The sequence below is a fragment of the Neofelis nebulosa genome, chromosome 1 (genome assembly GCF_028018385.1).
Source record: "Neofelis nebulosa isolate mNeoNeb1 chromosome 1, mNeoNeb1.pri, whole genome shotgun sequence".
In the NCBI taxonomy this organism is placed as follows: domain Eukaryota; kingdom Metazoa; phylum Chordata; class Mammalia; order Carnivora; family Felidae; genus Neofelis; species Neofelis nebulosa.
In genome coordinates this window covers 241,394,044-241,406,877 of record NC_080782.1, presented here as the reverse complement: position 1 = coordinate 241,406,877, position 12,834 = coordinate 241,394,044, and the positions used below count along the sequence as shown (strand labels likewise).

Here is a 12,834-nt window from a genome sequence, read left to right as displayed (position 1 = left end):
ATATTAAAAAAATAAAAAAAAAGAAATGGTCAAAAAAATAAAAACCTTTATCATTTGTAAGAAAAGAATAATAAAATAGACATTAGGGAGGAGTCTAAATGTCAGAGTATCTTAGAAGCAGACTGGACTCTTGCTGCTTTAAGAACATAGATAATTAGGATTATGTGAACAGAGTTGGCTGCCACTGGAATAACAGTTTACCGTTTTCAAAAATGCTTCCTGGATACAATTGTTTCGTACATTTGGCTTGTAGGATCTTGTTTTAGTAGTCCAATATGATTTCTTAATTTCTTGTTTTAGTATCAAGCATGACTTTACATTTGAAGTTGGGGGGTGGGTGGTCAGGGGCAGACTCTACCTCTGTTTGCTTGGCCTTAAATCTGGCTCCTTTTATATTTTCTAGAGGGGATGAATGGATCGCAATGATCAACAAAACCACTTGCTACGTTTCTTCCTGTTTTGCCCCAGCAAGTAACTGGAGACACACACTCAAACTTTTCAGTGAGAATATCCATCTTATCTCGAGGCTGTGACATCAGCTTCATTTTAGGAAAATGAATTTGATTTTATTTCATCTCATCAGGGCTGCTCTGGTCTCTGAACTGGAATGGAAGCTGGCTGTCACCTTGAGCCTCAACTCCCTTGTTTACGCAGCTCTGTCAGTAGAACTTTCCACCAGGACTCCGGTTTGTGAAACGGTGCCCAATCTTCTGTTCCTCTCTGGTGGGACTTAGCGTCGTCCCTTGGGGGTCCTTCCGCTAATAAGTTCTATTGTCCCTTCACAAGGTATTTGAGGGGAGTGGATGACAGAGCCTCAGCTCATTCCTTCAGTTATGTCTTCTTCATCTAAATGCTTTATGACCACCTTGCTTAGTTCTGCCTTGTCTGCGCAGAGTCGTGCCTGGTTGTCCAGAAATAGCCATTCCCTGATGCCTGATGCAGTTCCCCAGACAGGGTGGGATGTTTCCTTCTCCACTGTTATGTGAGCAAAGTAATTTTTTTTCCCCAGGAAAGAGGAAAAGTTGCTTGTTCTCTTCCCCACTTCTAGTTCTCTTTCCTTTGGACTTTAGCCATGGAAGGAAGACTCTGCCGGGAGAACTGAGGGAATGTGCTGTAGGTGTTAGGAGAGGGGCACCTTGGGCTGTTTCTTTCCCAACAGCCGCTACTGGGGTAGTTGGAGTCAGGGACAAACCACGGTCAGAAACGCCCAGAAAGTGGCAAATTGAAGGTGCTGCCAGGATGCTGAATCGAGATCCCTACTTAGGAGATCGAGAGATGGAGATTTTATTCTGAGGTCAAGTCAGGGTAGCAGTTAGAAAACAGAAGCAGAGACGCCCTCTGCTCAGCCTCCCAGGCCAGAATGGGGCAGAGTAGGGACCCGGGACCCCGAGTTCCTGGCTGCACCTGCTGTGACGCACAGAGGCCTTTTGCGATGTCACCCTCTTTGGGAGTCCTGAGTCATGGTTTCTTAGCAATGGCCAACTCTACCTACACATGGCTAAGAGCATGTTTTTACAGTTTCTCTTTTTTTTTTGTCTCCTTTCCAGACCCCATCCCTGGCCATCCAGTCATGGTAGGGAGGGCAGGTATGTACATTGTTAAATAAAACATGTTGCTTCGCGTTTTTAAAGAAGAGACACATTGAAAAATCATACTCAGGGCGCCTGGGGGGCTCAGTCAGTTAAGCATCTGACTTTGGCTCAGGTCATGATCTCGCAGTTTGCGGGTTCGAGCCCCACGTCGGGCTCTGTGCTGACAGCTCGGAGCCTGGAGTCTGCTTTGGATTCTGTGTCTCCCTCTCTCTCTGCTCCTCCCCTTCTCATGCTCTGTTCTGTCTCTCTCTCTCTCTCTTTCTCTCTCAATCTCTCTCTCTCTCAAAAATAAACTAAAAAAATAATACTCAAGTATGGCTACATTATTATAATTCCAAACACATTTCAGAAAGCCGTCTCTATAGAGAATATTTTCCCACAAACATGATCATTGCTAATAAGAATATTTGACATTGGTTAGAAATACCAGGAGCTCTGGCTTTAAAGGGCAATTTCTAAGGTTTATGAAAAGTTAAACTGAATGGGGGAAATGACCATGGGGTTTCATGCTGATCATTGGTTTCATGTAATTTTATGGCTTTCCTCTGGTATATTCAAGCTGTTAGTACAAATGGGCTGGCTGGGATGCGGGAACTCAGAGGGGCAAACTGAGCTCTTTCCTCCATCACGTTGTAAGCAGCTAGCCGGCTTCATGCCAGAGAGAGGACGAGGACTAGAGAGAAAGAGCAAACACCTGCAGGTGTCCTCACAGCTGGCCAGGGTTTGGCACGGGCGCTTGGACTGGAAGAGAGACTGGTTCACATGGGCTGGTTCCGTCCAAGGTCCGGGCAGGGCCCCAGTAGAATGGGCCTGGTTTGCAGCGGTCCACGTGATTCCCTTCTCTCTGCCCTGCCCATCCTCTTCCTCCGTGACTGCACATCCTCTCCGAAAACTCTCCTGCCTCACCTCCACTCCCCCTGTGCTGTGCCAGGCTGCCCGCTGGAGCGCCTTCGGTGATCTCAGAGACAGAGCAGACGAAGCAGAAGTCTTGATTTCCCTTCATTGCCCTTGAAGGCCACTCCTTCTCATCTTGCAATGTCACTTGGCAACTCCAGGCTCACCCCTCACTTACATCTGTCATTGATGGTGTCCCTGGAGCACCTCCCCCCCATTAGTGACTGTCACCTGGATCACAGCAGTGTTTTCCTGACCGGTCTCTGTGATTCCTGGCCTCCCCTCTCTTCAGCCCGTGTACTACTGCCTGCCCAATCGCCCTTCACTTACCTTTGACCTTGGAATTCCTCTGGTCCAGAAATCTCCCAACTGCCCAGTGAGTAAAGTCCAATCATCCTAACATGCACCCTCTTAGAATTTTGTGAGGGGCCCCGGTCACTCTTCCAGCCTGGATCTCTAGCCAACTGCTCTGCTCTAGGCCCTTCAGGCCTCCAGAGCTCTGTCCACACCGTACCCTTCCCCAGAGGGCCCTTTCTCCTTGACTCGATTCTTCTGTTGAGATACTACTCATCCTCCAGGGCCCAGATAAAGGAACACTCCTCCATAGAAGTTGCATTTGCCATCCTGAAACTCTGAAAATGACCTCACGCCTTGTTTTCTATAACACTTCATCGTCCTCTGACCAACTTCATCATGCGTGTTCTGTGGGATCGTGTCTGGTTTGCCCCCCTAGATTGTAATTTCCTGAGGCCGCACAAAGTACTTTAGTCAATGTGATTTCAACCACACCTCATCGCCCACATGAAGGCAATCATAGTTTTATTTGATTAATTGATTGATTGGTTTTCCAAGTTTTTATTTCATATCAATCACGTCTTTAAAGGCTCGAAGGCCAGAGCGAACGAATTAATGAAGTTAAGTTCCAGCGTGTACCTCCAAAAAATAATTTTTGTGAACATTACCATATAGATATATTCCGTTTAAACACAACAAGGAGAGTTGTACCCTTTGATATTTACATTCTGCCATTTAAACAATTTCATTTATAAGGAAAACACAGAGAAAAATGATTACTTTTTCACTTATTATTAGCTACACTTAGGAGACACTGGGCATTTGGGATGAGAACACTGTTCTTACTCAAAACGTTTTTATAAACGCCTCCAGTGCCAGGTTATGAATCACGCGAGAGAGTTTACTTACTTTATAACTACATCTCATTTTTAACAATGAAAACAGCCGTGTCCATCTTCACGGCACCTCTCGTTACAGTTGCATAATCTGAATGACTTTTGCAGCCGTCGAAGGGGCAAAATTATGTGCTGCGGGTTCTGCAGGCGGGGCCCAGGGGGAGCGGGGTGCGGGTGGGGGTGACGGCCGCGTGGTGGGAATAGCAAAGTGCGGCCGCCTTGGGGAGCGGCCGGGAGGGCCCTGGCCCTGAAGAGAAGTCCCCCGGCTTGGGCTCACGTGGCCTACCATGGAGCAGCCAGTGTGGCCCGGATTCGTGAGGATCCAGCCGGTTCCATTTTCTACTTATCAGCAAGGATGGTTCTGCGGGGGAAAAGCCAACAGGAGCTTGACTGTCACCAGAGGGAGAATAAACATGTCAGGGGAGGCCAGCTTCCTCTGCGGGAATAAACAAACCCCCATCTCAGCCGCCTGCCACAGGGTTTATTTCTACCCGGTGTTGAGGCTACTTTTTAGGGCAGCTGTCCCCTGTGTGGGACGCTGGTGCAGGCTGATCTGATCTTGTCCTTTCGGCAGAAGTGGCCATCCCTGCAGCAGGGGAAGCCGAGGCAGAAGCCTGGCCCGAAAGCAACGCGTGTTTGGCGAGGACTGGCCCCGTGGCCCTGCCTACCTTTGCGGGGCTGGGAGTGGAGTCTTCTGTGGGCCCCGAAGGGGGGCAGAGCTGAATGCTGGTGAGCACTGGTGATTCCAACCACACCTGCTGAGCTGGGTGCAAGTGGCCACTTTTATTTTTCAGTTCAGTGGATATTTGCTGAGCCAATACTTTAGGATTAGTATTTTCTAGGCATTCGGGGGAGAATAAAACGTAGCCTACGTTCTCAAGGAATTGAGCGCTTTCTGCAAAGCGAGCTTCTTGAAGGAACTTAGTAACGAGATGAGGCCTTCCATGAGAACTTCTAATTTGGTTTCTGGGGAAGAGTGGTCAGGAGAAGGGGGAGAGAGAGGGGCGACCCAGGTGGGCACGTGTATGCGGCAGCCAGCTTCGTGGTCATCCCTGGGAGGAGAGGGGACGAGAAAGGGAGACAGAGAAAGCTGGAGAAGCAGAGGAGAGGGGGGAAAGAGCTGGGGAGGGAGACAGGGAGAGAGAGTGAGGTCAGCCTCTCTAGACGAGCTTGGACGAGCTTGGACGAGCTTCTCCCGCTTACTTGCTCTGTGACGGTGGGCACGTCGATTCACCTCCTTGGGCTTGTCTGCCTCCCTGTAAAATGGGCGGTGAGCATTATACTCCCCCCAAGGGTTGTTCTCCAGATGAAGTGGGGTGATGCGCTCCGGCACTCAGAAAGCCCCTGACACAGTGCGCAGGTCTCAATATCGCACGGGCAAGTGTGCAAGCCACAGACTGCACAAGACTTTGGCCTTGATTCCGCGCAGAAGGGAAACCCTGGGCCCAAGAGTACTTCCTAGACTCTGCTAAAAACTTCGCTTCGTAGGACAGACCTCCACCTTCCCTTCTGTTTGCTAACCTCAAAGGCAGCTCTCAATCCCATCCCATGTGATGAACGTGAGTCGTGCAGCCAGAACTTGCACGGGAACACGCCGTGTGTGAGCGACCCGTCCCCCCCGCCCACGTCGGCCTTTGGCTCCTCAGCTGGCCGCTGGCCGTTACTGCTTCCTCCGCTCAGTCCTGTTTCCTGACACTGCTTTCTGTCCCTGTCACTCTGTCTGTGGTGGACCCAACGAACTATAAGGCACGGGTCCTGCTCTCAAGGAGCTTACCAAATGGTTGCAGCAGAACTTAGCTCTGCCGACTCCATTTTTAGAACCTTTTGTTTCAATGGAATGAGAAAAAGTAAAAATAGCCCTAGCGGGCCTTTCAAAGGTGTCTTAAATTATTCTTCACTCATTTTTCTTCTGCTGCTGTGAATATCTTTAGCTCCTATAGAAGGACAAAGAGGAGAAAACAAAATTCCTGGCAGCCGTGAATTCTATTTATACTCCGTGGCACATTATATTTCTATAGAAATAGCTCAAGAGGCTGGAAGAGCCTGTTTCATGGAAACCCAACGCTTTTTTGTGGTTATCGACTGTCTTTCTGCACATTCCAACGTCAGTTAGAGAGTGTGGAAGGAGGGACGTGTGCACTTAAAGTGCGTCCTCCAGGAGCAGGTGCTCAGCCCCTACATCAAATACCAGACACAGATCCTGCCAACCTGGCCCCTCTCCCACTGTCAGTGTTCTCAGATAAATGACAGGGCTTAGGCCTTTGACGGATAACTCGCCTGGGAAGCCCAGGAAGCTGGAGATACGGCGTGTCTGTTGATAGGGCTTTGAGAAATGACATTGGCGTCGGCCACGACAAACGGGGTGTGGGAGCCCCTCTTACAGCTGTGCCCACTTCTGGCCATGTGAGCCCGACAGGATTTTAAAGCTTAGGGCTCTGCTGTCTCGTGAAAGCCCGCCCCCCTCCCGCCCCGTTTGTTCGATGATCTTGCTTCGGGACAACAAAATGTAAAATACCCACTGACCCCATTGAAGAAACACTTTTCTAATCAGGATGCTAGTGAGAGTTCCTGTTGGGTGGGGGGAGGGGAATCGGGGCTACAAGACCCATCTGTGCTTGGAGGGAGTCGTAGAGCGCAAGCTGTGCAGATAGCCACTCCACGCGGCCGCTCCTGTGGGCAGTTAGAGTTCTGTGTCCGCGGTAGTTTCCACGGCGCTGTGTGCTCTTCAGGGCGCGTGCAGAGAGCAGGGTGGTTGAACTGCACGGTCTTCTCTCTCCTGGACACCGAAGCAGGACGGACTGGGACGCTGGGGTGCAGTCCCTCTTGGTCCACACTTCCAGTTGTTAGTTGCGGGCACCGTCCCAGGACGTTCTTCCCGAATACCTCCCTGTGTGGACCCGGAGGGGGCATCCTGCCAGGGGCTGGAGGGCGTCTTCAGATCCTTCTCCCGCCGTGCCTCTGTATGTAGAACCACCCATTCCTTGCAGGAGCCACTGTTCTTGGACGCTTACCCCGTGCCAGGGGCTCAGTGCTTCCCATTTTATTCCTGCTACAGTACAGGGGTAGGAAAAGGGCCAACGCTGAGGGATACCAGTCCTGGCCAACACTTTGGATTATTTCCGATGCTATGCTCGGAGTAACCGTAAGAAGCAAGTATAGGGGCATCTGGGTGGCTCAGCTGGTTAAGCGTCTGATGCTTGACCCTGGCTCAGGTCACAATCTTGCGGTCATGGGATTGAGTCCCATGTCGGGCTCCGCACTGAGAGTAGAGCCTGTTTGGGATTCTCTCTCTTTCTCTCTCTCTCTCTCTCTCTATCCCTCTCTCCCACTCATGCTCTCTCTCTCTCAAAATAAATAAGCAAACTTTCTTTTTAATAAAAGAAGCAAGTATAATAGCATTATGACACCATCTTACTGTTGAAACAACTGAGGCTCAGTGAGATTAAGCAACTTGACCAAAGGCACCGGGCTAGTAAATTAGAAAACTGGGATTTGAATCTCAGCTGGAGGGGCCCCAAGTCCCAGGCTCCACCCACTGCTCCCCACCGTGCAGAAAACAGTAAGTTCCTCTCTGACACAGATGGTCGTTTCCTGGTTCCCTCCTGGAGTGCAGAGAGGCTACTGGAAGTCTTCTAGGAACAAGTCACACAAGTCACAGTTCAGTACTGGATGCAGGTTTTAGGGACTTTTCTGCACCTTCACTTACCTTGCTTAACATGCTTTATGCCAATTGACCTCTTTCTTTTCATACAAAAGAATGATTTATTTTCAATGCATACGGCAATTTATTCAAAACATAATTGTCCCAATTAAGCCAAGAAATACATATACTTAACACATATGGCATATTATCAAATATTTCGCAATTCTTATCAACGTGTTTATAATTTACACAATAGAAATTTCTTACCTTCTTTATGATAAAAATGCTCAGGCCAAGTATTACATTTACTTACACTTAACATATTAAAAGCCCCTGGAAACTTGAACGGATGTAGTGAACGTATGTATCCCTTTTTTTTTTCTCTTGATGACACTGGGTTTAATCATCGCTGAAATTAATTTGGTAGCTATCAACCTGCCTTGAATGTCCCAAATCCCTTGTTTCATTGCCTTGTCCCACAGCTGTGAGTCTCGGGTAGAGGTGAGGGCAGGAGAGCAGGGAGACAGGTGACCTGTCGTCTCTGGGGTGCCTCTTGCTTCCTGAAATGCACCCTTTCTTAGCCGACGTAAAGAGGAGGTCCCGACATTCAGAGGCTGCACCCATGATCCCACATTCTCCTTCCCGCCCTCTCTTTTTATTTCTTCTTTGTCCCATCCTCTTACCCTCCACCAGGAGTAGCTCCTGCGCAGGGGTGTGTAAACATCCAGGCACAGGACCACCGTGTGTGCGTGCGCAGGATGCTTCCTTATGGAGAAGTCTGGGGGCCAAACCCCCATGAGAGTGGACGCCCTTCTCATTGCCCTACCATACACCTTGGCCTCATCAGGGAGGAGAGCCCAGCGACAGACCTTTATTTACAGGCTAGAAAACTAGTGATCCAACCCAGTGTCTCCGTTTCAGATTGCTGTGAGTGATCAGGGTCCTTTCAATACCTTGTTTAGCATAAGGAATATAGCCAAGCACTGTAATAGCGTTGTAGGGTGACAGATGGTAATAGAGAGCTGTCAAATCACTGTGTCGTACCCTTGAAACGAATGCCACATTGGATGTCAACTGTATTCCAATTGAAACAAAATAAATCAAAACAAAACAAAACCCCAAACCTCTTGATCCCCTCACTGGCACATAGTAGGTGTTCAAAAGTGTTGAACGACCGTTCCACATTTCAAAGAACAGTCTGTGGTTTAAAAACGAGTACCCTGTGGCTTAAATAAATTTTCTAAAGTTTCAACAGGCACACAAACCTTGTTTAAAGTGTGCAGGGCCGATATCTGCTTTGGCAGCTGCCAGCTCTGGGGCCCGGAGCCCGTTAGGTGGCAGCGGGCTGGCCCAGTACATGGGACACTGCTCCCCCAGCCCTTGCCTCCTCCCTTGACAGTGACAGAGTGACGCTTCTCCTCCCACCTTTACGTCCACCTCTCAGATGCGCCCATTCCTCTTTCTCAGTGTCTTACTTTTCTATTTAAAAAGCCCTTTTATTTTATTTTATTTTATCTTATTTGTTTAAAAAATTTTTTTAATGTTTACTTATTTTTGAGACAGAGAGACAGAACATGAGCCTGGGAGGGGCAGAGAGAGGTGGAGACACAGAATCCGAAGCGGGCTCCAGGCTCCGAGCCGTCGGCACAAAGCCCGACGCGGGGCTCGAACTCACGGACGGCGAGATCGTGACCTGAGCCGAAGTCGGCCGCCCAACCGACCGAGCCACCCAGGCGCCCCTCACCAGCTATTTTTAATTGTATTGATTTCATCTTTTCTTTCCAAATTACTTTGAAAGTAGGTAGCAGACTGTTATTATTTAAAAAAAAATTTTTTTTTAACGTTTATTTATTTTTGAGACAGAGAGAGACAGAGCATGAACAGGGGAGGGGCAGAGAGAGAGGGAGACACAGAATCTGAAACAGGCTCCAGCCTCCGAGCTGTCAGCACAGAGCCCGACGCGGGGCTCGAACTCACGGACCGCGAGATCGTGACCTGAGCCGAAGTCGGACGCTCAGCCGACGGAGCCACCCAGGCGCCCCTAAAAAGCCCATTTATTTCAGTCAGGTTTCCCTTTTAGTCTCCTAGTACTTGGGGTGCCCAGGAGTCTGTGGCCTCCCCAGAAACTGAGCTAGCCTCCATGTTCCTTCTTTTGGGGAACACCTCATTTTCCGCTTGCTTTGCATCCTTCTGTAGCAGGACATCCCATCACCAATTTCATTACTGCCTACGACCCCTGGATTTTCATGACAACCCTTGCAAATATTGGTTTTTCTGTAAACATTGTTAAAATTAATGGTCTAGTGGAGAGGGGTACAGGGACTCGGTCTAAGTAAGAAAAATATTACTTTGGTTTGGAGACTGGAAGATTTTCCAGTTGCTTTCCTGAGAGCCCATCAGGTAAGTTCTGACATCAACTAGGAAATAGAAAATAAAAATCTGTCTGAGCGTCAGATTACAGAATGTCGGGCTGGATGATCTAGACTGGGGTCAAAGTTTTCTATAAAAGACCAGGTAGTAAATATCTTAGGCTTTGCAATTATGCAGGTCTGTCACGGGAGTATTAAGACAGCCATCGACAATATGTAAATGAGTGGGCATGGCAGTTTCCCAGTAAAACTTTAATTACAAAAACAGGCAACGGGCTGGATTTTGCCCTGGGTGGTTGTCTTCAGACCGCTGATCTAGACTAAAGCCCTGTTCTTACACAGAGGAACCGAGTTCCGGAGAGGGGAAATGAAAAGCTTAGAGTCAGATAGCTTGTCTTTGGAAGAGATAAAGACAAGCTTCTCTGGAGCAAGAGTGGCAGCCAGTGCTCACGCTGGGGCAGGAGGGAATGGGGGCCAGGAGGGAATGGGGGAACACCGTGAGTCCAATGGTTTTGCCAAAGGCCGCAACTTAGCTGTATATTGGGGACTAGTCTAAATTATGGGGTTTGAGGACACTTATGGAGAGCTAACCACCGGCTGTTTGGAATCAGCGAGTCCAGAACTAATCAAAAATTGGACAAAGGTGTTTTGAGCATCGAGTTGCTGTCTTCAGTAGAAAACCAAGAGTAGGCTTCTAATTATGGTTTTAGGCTCTCAGCTACTTGTTAGTGCCATAAAACACACGACGTATCCAAAAAGGAAAGAAAAGGGAGAGGAACTGTTTTTGTTGAAGGGTTTATGAGCCCAAAATTTATAGTGAAGTTAGCACAGAGGCTCACACATTGCACAGAAAGGAGCAGAAGCAAAATGCATCAATGCTTCTGGAAAGAGAAGACTTCTCCTTTCTCCCGTACCCATTACATTATTCACCAGAATATGTATTGAGAGACTACTGTGTGTAGGCACCGTTCTAGGTCCTGGACACCCAGTAGTGATCAAGACAAAAAGACCTCTCTGCCCCTACATTCCAGTAGATGAACAGGGTTGCACGGTGAGGGGCGAAATCTCGTTATGTCTTTGGAGTGAGATCGCCTGTGGTTGGATGGATGTGTTCTCCTGCGTGTCAGTCCATTCTCCCTACAGTTGGTCAGAATAGGGCTGGGAAACCCGGACTACCTGGTAAACAGATTCTGCAGGGATTTCCAGGTGAGTGCGTGGAGGGTGCAGATGTGTGGTAGTGGGTTATCCATGGGTCAGACTGGACTTTGTGGATAAGGGAGAAGTGGGTGATGAACTCAGTGAAAAAAGTTCTCCCCATGGAAGATGAGTGGCACAGCGTCAAGAATTACAGCTTACTTTGAGTGAAGATCAAGCCTAACGTGTAGATATTTAGAGCTATAAGATTATTTAGCCCCTGCAGGTAAGGTGGTGGAGAACTTGGGAGAGAGAATGAGTGAGACTAGCTAGTTGCATTGAGAAAAGATCTCTTCAATTACTCACTTAAAAAATTTTGTGGGAGGGGAACATTATGGTGGTAGTGGTCAGGTGTAGACGAAGAGGAGATTTATAGTGGGATACAAGAACAGCTGGAAATAAAGAGAAAGGGAATTATGGTAAAAGGTATGGTCAGAGCTGTGTGTAGGGGCCAGTAGCTCATGCGTGGCCTTGTAGACCATGCTGAGATCAGTCTAATACCTGTCTGTAAGTATAAATTGAGGAACCGGGACAATTGATGGGTTAAAAAAAGTGTCTATTCCCAAGAGGATTTAAAACACGTGTTTGCATAAAAACATGTACATGAATGTTCATAGCAGCATTGTCATTCGGAACAGTGCAATGTGGAAACAATTCAAGTGCCCATCAACTGACACACGGATAACAAAATGTGGTCTCTCCATACAGTGGGATATTATTCAGCTAGAAAAAGGGATGGAATTCTGACACGTGCTACGACATGGATGAACCTTGAAGACAGTGTGATAAGTGAAGAAAAGCCGACACAAAGACTATGTATTGTATGATTCTACTTGGAGGAGAGATCCAGAACAGGCAACTTCTGTAGATATAGAAAGTGGATCACGGTTGCCAGGACTGACGATGCGGGAAGGGGAATGACTGCTAATGAGTACAGGGTTTCTTTTTGGGCTGATGGAAGTGTTCTGGTTTTACAACCTTGAGAATATGTTAAAAACCACTGAGTAACTGAGTATGCACTTTAAAATGGTGAATCTTATAGTATGTGAATTACATCTCAATGAAATGGTATCTACTTTAAAGGTAAAAAAACGCTAATAAATATTCCAGTTTTTCCAATCGCTCATGCTGTCTGATAATCTATTAAAAGACTCACGACTAAGTGTCATCCCATAGGATGACAATGGAAACCGACCAGAAACCTGGGAAAGCATGAAGGTCAGTTCATGGTCTGATGTCTATTTTGTTTTCTATATGAAACGTGTGCCCTAAACTGATAACAGAGATTATGTTAGAAATTGTCCTATGTGGCGTTTAGATTTTGAAACAAAAGCAAGTTGTTTTGGCCAATTTTTAAAATGGTTGCGGCCACGTTGGTCCCTTAGAGCACGTGACTTTTCCCCTACCCAGTACAGTTACTATAATGCAAAAACCCAGCGGTCATGAAGTAGCTATGTAGACTTGTTGGTGGACTGCAGCCTTTTTTTTACAAAGCCCTATGAAAGCTGAGGAACTTTCTAGACCAGGAAGTTGACCTTCTTTGGTCAGGGTCAGATGGAAGCCTGCACAGTCACCGTGGTAGATTCTAGGGACAGGGGAAGAGCTCAAAACTTCAACGATGCATCCCCAGAGGTGCTTTTGTTTTGTTTTGTTTTTGGAGGGGAAAAAGCACTACTTTCTAAAAAAGAAGTACGGGTAATATTTGGGACCATTAAAAAAATTTGAATGAGCCTCCAAAAAAAAAAAAAAGAAATAAAGAGAAAAATGAAGGGAAAACTTATTTACAATGTAGTTGTGTCTTGCCGTTGGATCTGCTCCTTGACACTGGCCCACAGTGAATTATTAGTTTCTACGTTGTCCTCCACGGCTTTTGAATATGTTCAGAAACTGATTATGCAAAAGAAGGAAGAACAAAGTTTAGGGGGAAAAAATTATTTTGGTGCTGACATCAC

The 12,834-nt window shown here is 47.4% G+C and overlaps 1 long non-coding RNA gene across 1 annotated transcript; it reads left to right on the top strand.

Moving 5' to 3' along the window:
• Window positions 1-465: 465 nt before the first annotated feature.
• Window positions 466-11,984, top strand: LOC131488369 (uncharacterized). The gene is made up of 3 exons (XR_009250185.1): window positions 466-686; window positions 1,548-1,586; window positions 11,591-11,984. It is a non-coding gene; the product is annotated as an uncharacterized LOC131488369 (long non-coding RNA).
• Window positions 11,985-12,834: the final 850 nt, after the last annotated feature.